We start from the raw sequence: 9,673 nt of genomic DNA, 5'->3' as shown, positions 1-9,673 counted from the left end.
CTAATTTTTGCTCACAAGTTAAAAGGGAACTTAGAGAAGTATTATAATGTTCATAAATAATTAAATTTACCATAATCTATTAATTAAAGCTTTTGAGTTGATTGTCTTTCCAAACTAAAATTTAATTAAAATTTTACTTGTGTCTCTCTCACTTGGACTTTCATTGAATCGAACTAATTTGATAATTAGTCTATAAGATTTTAACCATTTGGACAATGACGATGAAATTTATCAAATATTCCTCTTTACATGTATCAATTATTTGCACCTTTATCTGGTTGTGACATTGATGTGAATATTTGAAAATGAAAGAAAAGCTATAAATTCCATATATTTGACAAAAATGTTACTACAATTCTTCTTAACTTTTATAAAGAAAAACACCGGATAATATTTTTCACTTTTTCATGAATTTAGAAAAAATGGGTAACAACAAAGGCTTATTATTGGTGACAATGATTGTTATGATTTGTTAGTCGAATCATTGTGGTTTATCAAAGCATATGATTGCGATAGAATTGATGTGGAAAAGAGAGGAAAAAGCACTAATATATATGTCCACTTAACACGCATGGTGTTCAAATAGTTACCAATTTGTCAAATAAACAAATTCAGAAAAAAAAAAAAAAAAAAGAAGGATATACTTTTGTTCAAGGATTCTAACCTTTTACATTAATAATAATCATATTTATTATTATGGTTGTCGAAGTGATTTTGAATCGAATGACATAATCGACATCAAGTAAGGAAAAAAAATAATAAGAATCTTTGCATCAATTTTTTTTTTAAAAAAAAAAAAAAAAAAAAAAATCCTTTCACCATTATATTTCGAAAAAGAAAAAAACCCTGATAAAAGTTGTGGTTCATTTGTCAGGAATATTTACCACTTGTTAAAAAAGGTACACAAAGGTAGAATAATTGTACCCTCTAAAATAATAATGTATAATGTATCTAACAAACATGTATTTTAGTTATTTTTTTTTAATTTATTTTTAGTTCTAGAGATTAAATCTCTGAATTTTTGGATCGGAGTGCATGTTAATATACTGAACTACTCACTTTTGCATTTTTTTTTTTCTTCTTATAGTTTTAAATATTGTTGGATTAATAATAAATAATATAGAACTCTAGAAGAACTATGGACATATATATATAAAAATCAAGTATGGCGAAACTGATGAAGGCATATTTAACTTTCCTCTCATAAATGTAGTTAAAAAAATCATTAGTAATAATGAAACTGTAATATAAGTTGAGTTACCACACCTCTTAACGATTATATTAAATTTTAAAGAGTCGGTATAGTTTGAACATAGTTTTTGAATTTGTAATTTCCTTTTTTAACTAGAGGACTGAACTTTAAGTAGTCGACAAAATTTTAAACATGAAATTGGCCCTAGGTGTGATGAAGGTGCAAAGAATGTGTCAACCTAGTTGAAATATTCGAGTGCATCTACTGAACCTTCACTATTTGTCTCTTGTTATATATATACATACATACACACATATATATAGTTTGAACTAAACCTGTAAGTTAAGGACACTGATATTTTCAAAATATCTCTATTAATTATATGATAAAATATTTAGTAGGTAGCTACTCTGTCTTAAAAATCATTTTAGTGTCAACTTAATCTTAAGAAACACATGAATTTACAAGGTACCTCTTTTAACTAGGGACCAAACTTTAAGTATCGGATATAGTCTGAACTAAGCTTTTAAGGACACCTGCAGTTGTAAGTTGAACCGTCATCTAATGGTAGTTGTTCCTTTGGCAGAAATGGTTACCCTTCCTTTTAAATAAAGAGTACTAAAAAAGGGGTTTACTTTTGTAGAGAAGAGGTGTACCCTTTTCTTGTAATATATATCATATAATTGTTTTTGTGTAGCAAACATGAATTAAGGTTGCTGTTTAGGGTTTAGGGTTTGTATAACAAACACAATTTAGTCTCAATCACGAAAGATATTAGTATAATTTAATTGATTTTTTTGAATATATAGATTGATAATCTGATCCGTCACTAAATTTCTTTATAAACATTAAGACTAAATTGTTACGTAATAGAAAGACATCAATATCTTTTTTGGCCGGTGGATTAAATCGTTAAATTTTTTATGTGGACCATACTCCACAAATGCCTCTTTTGCTGTTGCTATTGATCATACCTTGCCGATGAATATTGGCCCCTCTTTCACAGGGGTGTTAATACTGCGGATAGATGCCAATCCCGTTTCCCCACAATGCATATCTTAATCCAAATTGGTTCCTTTTTTTGCAAGAAACATGGTGAAAACATCGAGCATCTATTCATAGCCTGTGGCTACTCGCAACAGATTTGGTCTAATTTCTCTCATTACATTGACGCAACTAATCCAATTACTAGAGAGTTGGACGATGTTCGGAGACTTATTATCCGTCTGAAGCCTACATCCAAAAAGAACATCCCGCTTAGCAATTTGATCGTTGCTACTTTATGGAGTCTTTGGTTGGAAAGAAATGACAAGACGTTCAATGGTGGTGGTAGAACTCTGAGAAAGCTTTGGGAAGACATTCTTAGTCTAATCTTTCCTCTATATGGTGTAACAAATCTTTGTCTTATCGCTAATATCTCCCACAATTGGGAGGCTTTTCTTTAGCCCACCATTGTTTGTACTAAACTTTTGAGCTTCCCTCTAGCTCGTTTTTGTACTATCTTTATCTTATGAATGTATTACTTTTGGTATTAGGACGTGATGAAGATGCTAGAGGATGTCAAACTAGTTGAGATGTTCAGGTGCATCTCTTGATCCCTCTTGCCTTGTGAATATTTATTAAAAAAATAAAAAACTCCTCTATTACTGTCTATTGGTCTATTTGGTTGGAAACAATCGCACTTTCAATAACTCTTTGAGCAATACAATCAAAATTTGAGAAAGCATCTACTACTTGAACGGCTGTTGGTCTCACTAATCAGAGCTTTTCAAAGATTATAGCCCTACCACCATCTATCTCCCTCAATTTTCGTTTTTTCTTTTTGCAGTTGGGATTCTTGCTAGCCATCTTTCTCTGCTTTGTTTTAACTTATGTTTTGGTTTCTGTACTTATTGAATATTAATGTGATTGAGATTGAGATATGATGAGAGTGTTAAGAATGTATCAACCTAGTTGAGATGTTCTAGTGCACCTACTAATCCAACTATATATACTTTTAAAGAAAAAAAGAAATTAACACCTAATTTGGATGAACATTTCAAATAAACATTAGTTCCTGAACTTTAATAACTAAATAGTTACAAATTTGAAAGTAGAGGAAAATAACTAAATCGTTATAAACTAAAATTCAGGGGTTAAATTATTACTTTTGTTTTTTTTAACCTAAAGAGTACTAAAAAGGGTTCACTTTTGTAGAGAAGAGGGTGTACCATTTCTTGTAATATTATATAATTGTGTTTGTGTAGCAAACAATATGACTTTGGGTCACTGATGTTTTGGCTGTTTGTGATTTATGTTCTTTCAAAATTGAGAGGCACATACACTCTTTTGAACACACAATTTGTAACTGTGCTTTCATGTTGGCAGTCACATTGTTGTCTGATTTCTTTCTTCATAATGCCCTCTAAATCTATGCTCATAAAAATTGGTCCTACAAAAGGGCATTAACTTGTTGCCTTCTTAGGGTTTTTTCCCCTTTTTTTTCTTTTCTCTTTAACTGTATGCATGTTAGTAGATGCTTGGATTTGGATTCTTGTAAGATCTCCCTATTTTCTCAATTCTGTTCCTTATCCTTATTTCAGTGTGCAAATCATATTTTACTTCTATTAGTTTTTGTTTATATATGAGGTTGTGCTATCCTTTTAATTCTTTGTTTGGAACCACGAAAATTCAAGAAATGATTTTAAATTTTATTAAAAAAACGATTTTAAATCATGTGATAAAAAAATGAGAAATTATTATTATTATTATTTGAATGACAAAGATTTGAAAGGAACTTGTATTTAGAATTTGTGTTTGGATGGTAACAAAAAAAAAAAAAAACTAAAAGTTTGTTAATATAGACTTTTAGTTATGGTTTTTTAAATGAAAATTAAAGTGTGGCTAGCAATGTTAATTAATAAGTAATTTACCTCCAAATTCTGTAACATCATGCAAATTCCGATCATTTTAGATATATTTTTTTAAACCTAAAAATAAAATTTAAAATCAATCGAGATTTGAAATCATTATTTTTCTTGCAATCACGAATAATAGAATTCACTTCAACTTCGTTATGATTTGAAATCCTTCAAAATCGTGAGGTTTCAAATATATCATTTGAGAAAAGAAATATCATTTAGACACTAAGTTTTATGGTATATCAATTTAATCTCAAACTAACAATGGTTTCAAGACATTGACAAATCTCTTAACCACCTTTTAGGACGATATAATAATGGTTGCGCTATGGAGCTCTAAATCCAATCTTTTTTATAATTATGATGTATCTACTATAGCCCTCAATTGGAGGGTTGTTCTCTAGCCCTTCTACTTTCTTTTTGTGTCAAGCTATCCTCTAACTTACTTATCGAACCTTTATCTCTCTTTGGGGAATGCATCTCCAGGGATTGGAGTATGATGATGGTGCTATAGATATGTTAACTTAGTTGAGATATTCCAGTACAGTTACTGATTCCACTTTGTTGATTTTAAGAAATCTTTCATAATACTTGTTTTTCCTATTTTAGATTGTTCGTGTAGATTCTTAAAGATCATTTTTTGGAGATTGCGAGAAGGTTCTGAGATGATTACTTAGTTTGGTTTAGTATCTCGCTTATTTTGGCTTAGAGAAGATTAAACCTTTTTTGGTGTAGGGTATTTGTAAGAAGCTAGAAAAGCTCAAATTTAATTGTATATATAGTTTTTTTTCGTAGAATTTTATAGCTTGTGTATTGAATATTAGTCTTATTTCTAAATATATAAGCTTACTTTTGTTATATTTGTCCCCAATTGTTTTGTTTGAAGATTAATTTTTGTTTGTGCATAATTAGGTATTAAGGAAATAAAAAATTGATTATTTAATTGTTACAAAAAATATATAAAATTATAAAAAAATTATGCCGACACAAATAAACGTTGGCAGAAATTTGTCTATTGAACTGAAATTATTTGTTGTTTAAGAATATGTTTTTTCCGATGCAAATTGTATTTTGTTGGGAAAACACATATGCCGACGCAGACAATTATGTTGCCAAAAATGGTATTTATACCTACGAAAATAGTTTTTGTCGAGAGGAACTTCTCCTGACATAGATACGACGACGATTATGCCAACACAAAAAAATACGTTGGCACAACCTATCTCAACATTTTTAATATTTTGTCCGATGTTTTTTTTTATGTTAAGAAAGGTGAAAATTCTTGTAGTGTTACTCTGGTATATTGTTAAAAAAAAATGGTATCAATTTAAAACAGTAAACTTTCAAAAAGAGATCAATTTAGACTATTTATTAAAAATTTATAACTATCTTCATTTTATTTAAAATCCACTCAAAATCACTCAAATAAAATTCTTCTTCCTCAACAATCCTACCAAGTATAGCAAAAACAAATATTTCCAAATTCTTCATAAATAAATAGAGAAAAAGAGGAATAGACAAGAAAGATGAAAATTAACTCAAAATTAATGAAAAGTTGATATAATCCATTTGATTAAAGCATTTCTCTTGTAATAGTATATGTCAATCCTTGCATCTAAAAAAGTTTTATACACATATAAAAATTATTTTGTCACTTTATGACAATTTAGTATTTTTATTGATACAATTATTAGTTTAAAATTTAAATAATATAACCACCCAAATTAGGTGTAACACCTTATAAGTAAAGGAGGAGTACATGAATAAATTGAGATCACATTTAAATAATTAAGAATAAATGTAAATATAATTTGGAAAAACTTAAAAGAATCGTTAATACTACCTATATCAATAAAGTTAAGCATTCTATTTTGGTGACTCAATTAAAAAAAGTTTAATGTTAATCGTGTTTGATTTAGAACAATCTAATTTGTGGTCTCATGAGCATATTCCTAGGAAATATATGAGTGAAGAACAAGGTCATTTTGGATATTTTTCTTAAACACGAGCATTTAATTATGTCTTAATTTTTTTGGAAGTATAATTATGTGTCTTACTATGCTAGAATAGCTATAATTGTTGAAGATAATAATGCCTTGAGGAATATGAAAATTCTTCATCTTGTGTTTCGACTTCTACGGTTGGTACTCCCACATACATGTCCTCAAGACTAACAACATGTTACCATTAAAAATATTCGAAAGTTAAAAGAAAAGAAAAAAAAAAAAAAAGTAGATAATTTTGTGGAGAAGTTTGAAAAAGGAGAGTCCTTTTTTCTTTGTTAAATTGTGTTCTTCAAGATTTTTACCTCAAACTTTTTCAAGTTGAAAAAAGAAAAAATCATGTGATTACCGCTGACAATATGGGGGCCTCATTCATCAATCACTTTTTTTCATTCGAGTCGGTGTTTTTTTTTTCTTTTTATTTTTCAATTGTGTTTACTCTCTTTCTCATGATTTAAAAAAAAAAAAAACGTAGAACTACCATTTCTATAATAATAATATTATTATTATTTTAAATAATAAAACTACTAAAATTATTTACAAATAAAAGAAAAAAATCATAGTATGTCGCAATATAAACAATAAAATTGTGCTATATTTGTAAATATCTATATTTATTTTCCTATATTTGAAACAACTCTAATAATATTATAGAAAAACTTTCTATTTCCTTTTAATAAAATTTATGACTTTAAAAAGTTGCATTAATATCAATAATTTTTTTTAAAGGTTCAAAATATATATATATATATATATATATATATTTTGTTGTTCATGTATGATTGAGAACTTTTTATCTATAATCTTGAACTTTGTACCTCGTTTATATCATATTTCTAAACTTTCAATACTTACAATAATATTCTTAATCTTTCAAATTGAATTTATGAATAAATCGTGTTCATCTAACCTTACCATCTCACTTTTTCTGTTCTTTTAAAAAAAAAATCTTTCACCTATAAAAAAAATATCAAATTATTTACAGAAATAGCAAAAAAAATACGGATAGACACTATATACTTCTATCAGCATCTATCAATGATAGATTTCTATCAATTCCTATTATTTATAGACATTGATAGATTTCTATCATTTTTTATCATTGATAGACACTAATAGACTTCTATCAACCCCTTTCAAAGAAGATTAAAATTTTGCTATTTTATGTAAATAGTTTTTCTTATTTTTTCTATTTTTAACCCTTTTTTTGGTATCGGTATGTTTTAATATTCTTAATCCTGTTCTTCCATTCCACAATATATATAACTATCGACATTTCTTTTTTTTTTCCTCTATGGTTTCCTTCAATATAAAAATTTCACATAAATAGAAAGCACCTCTCTAATTTTTAAAATGCTAGAAAAAGATATATCTAAGAAATTTCAACACTCATATAGGGATACTCTCATTCTACTCTTCACCCCCTTATTCAATTCTTATACCAATTTTCTCAACAACTAAGTATGACCACCTAAAACGTCAAGTTAAAAGTATCCAATCCCACCAAATTTTACAAAGCTCTAAAATAAAAAAAATTTATTAAAAGATCAGTAAAACAATGATGCAAAAAGGACCGGCAAAAGAATATTATTTTTCAATCATTTGAAAACATTTTGAACTGACTACAATAAATAGACTAATTTGAACTGTGCCAAGAGGATCAACGAATTTTCATCTTTACAAATTTGGTAATGCCATGTCTTCATTCTTTCCCTTTCAATTGGTGGTGTCCTTTAAAATCGTGACCAAATTCTTCCACACGACTCTCTTTTTGTGTATTAAGACCAAATGTATTGACTCTTACTCAACTATAACATCCTTCTTCATTTTGGTAAGAATTTTAAGTCCTAAGGACATTTTGGTAGTTCCATTATTCTCCTTTCCTCTTGCTATATAGCCTATATATATTTTTATTGAAATAGGTAATGTTAGAGACTAAGAATAGAAGGGAATTAAAAGGTATAGATTAAAGTAGAGGAGAGAGAGAGAAAATGGAAGAGGAGGTGATGAGATGTAGATAAATAGTTTCCGTCCATATATTAATGATAAAGACGTTTATGAACTTTTAAAAAGATTAAGAGCATCAATACAACGTTTAAAATTTAAAGATATTATTGAAATGAGGTACAAAATTCAAGAATATAGATAAATAGTTTACGTCCATACCAAGATATTTTTTTATTTTTAAAAGTAATTTAGGATATTTAAAATTTTTGAAAGTCGACAAAAATTATTGAAAGAAGTTTAGACTTTCAGAGTAGTTTCTATAATCTTACCTTATTTTTCTTAAGCTTGGCCATATATTTCCAATTTTGCTAGGTAGTTTTCATACAAACACCTACTCCACTTATCATTTTCCATCCTCGTGCATCATTATTGAAATGTGAAGCAACCCATTATTCGTCTTTTATAATTATTCATTGAAAGTGTGAATTAGGCAAAACAATGAATTGTGTTTAATTGTATGAAACACACACCATTCAGATCAATTTAGTTGCCTCTAGTCACATCAAGAGAAAATCTCAAGGATGATCTTTGTCAATAACACAGCTACTAATTTCCCACTTCAAAAATAAAAGAAGTTGGATTCCATAATCATGTCGACAAGAATTATGTTAGGTGGTTTACACTAGAGGGAAAAAAAGATGCAATTTCAATAATGGAGGGTGTGGTAAAAATGTACATTAGGAAGGCCCCTAAGTTGCACCCGTTGAGATGAGACGAGTTATTGGGGTGGGTGTGGTTCTATAAGTTATTGACGTGTGTAATTTATTGTAACTCTTCTTTTTTTTATTTATCATGTTATGAAATTCATAATCAAAGAAAGTGAGTTAAGTAAATAGTAAAAAATCAGCCAGAGATTTGTGTGCTCCAATAGTAATGTCTTAGCTATCCGTTCATGGATAGGGAGAGATTTGTTTATTATTAGAGAGAAATATCGGATAATACATATCACAAAGATGCTTGTAGGGTTAGATGACGTTTAAATTATATATAACGAGACTTTGTGCTTGGTCATTTGAAAGCGTCAAATAACAAATTCAAGTCATTCCAACTTAACAAAAAAAAAAAAGATAGAATCATTTAGGATTGTAATTGATATCTTATAATCTATTGAGTTCTACTCCAATTGACAAATTTACTATAAGTCATTAACATAAGCTTTTAGGTTAATTGTCGATATAAACATAGTTCAACTAGCATAAAACATTTACTATCGACAAGAGGTTAGAGGTTCAAATCTTTCAACTTCCATATTGTTGAACTAAAAAAAAGTTTTGGGTTGATTAATACTTTAAACATAATATTAATATATCTTTTTTCAATTCAACATTTGTAGGGTAGGGGATTGAATCATCAATCTTTGAAATGATACTTAATTGATCTCTTGTTGAGGATTTCCATGTTTGTCTAATATATGGTATCAGATCCCAAAGATCAAACAGATACTTAGTCCAAAAGGGAAAAAAATAAATAAGAAGGATCCCGCCAAAAGAATAGTGAACAATGTAAAAATGCATCATCTTGACAGAGCATATTTGAGGCACTCACATTGAAAAGATTAAATAATTTCACAA

Source organism: Benincasa hispida, chromosome 11 (genome assembly GCF_027475165.1).
Source record: "Benincasa hispida cultivar pf3 chromosome 11, pf3_genome.v1.1, whole genome shotgun sequence".
Classification (NCBI taxonomy): Eukaryota; Viridiplantae; Streptophyta; class Magnoliopsida; order Cucurbitales; family Cucurbitaceae; genus Benincasa; species Benincasa hispida.
The sequence above is the reverse complement of the archived record's forward strand: the minus strand, read 5'-3'. Positions refer to the sequence as shown.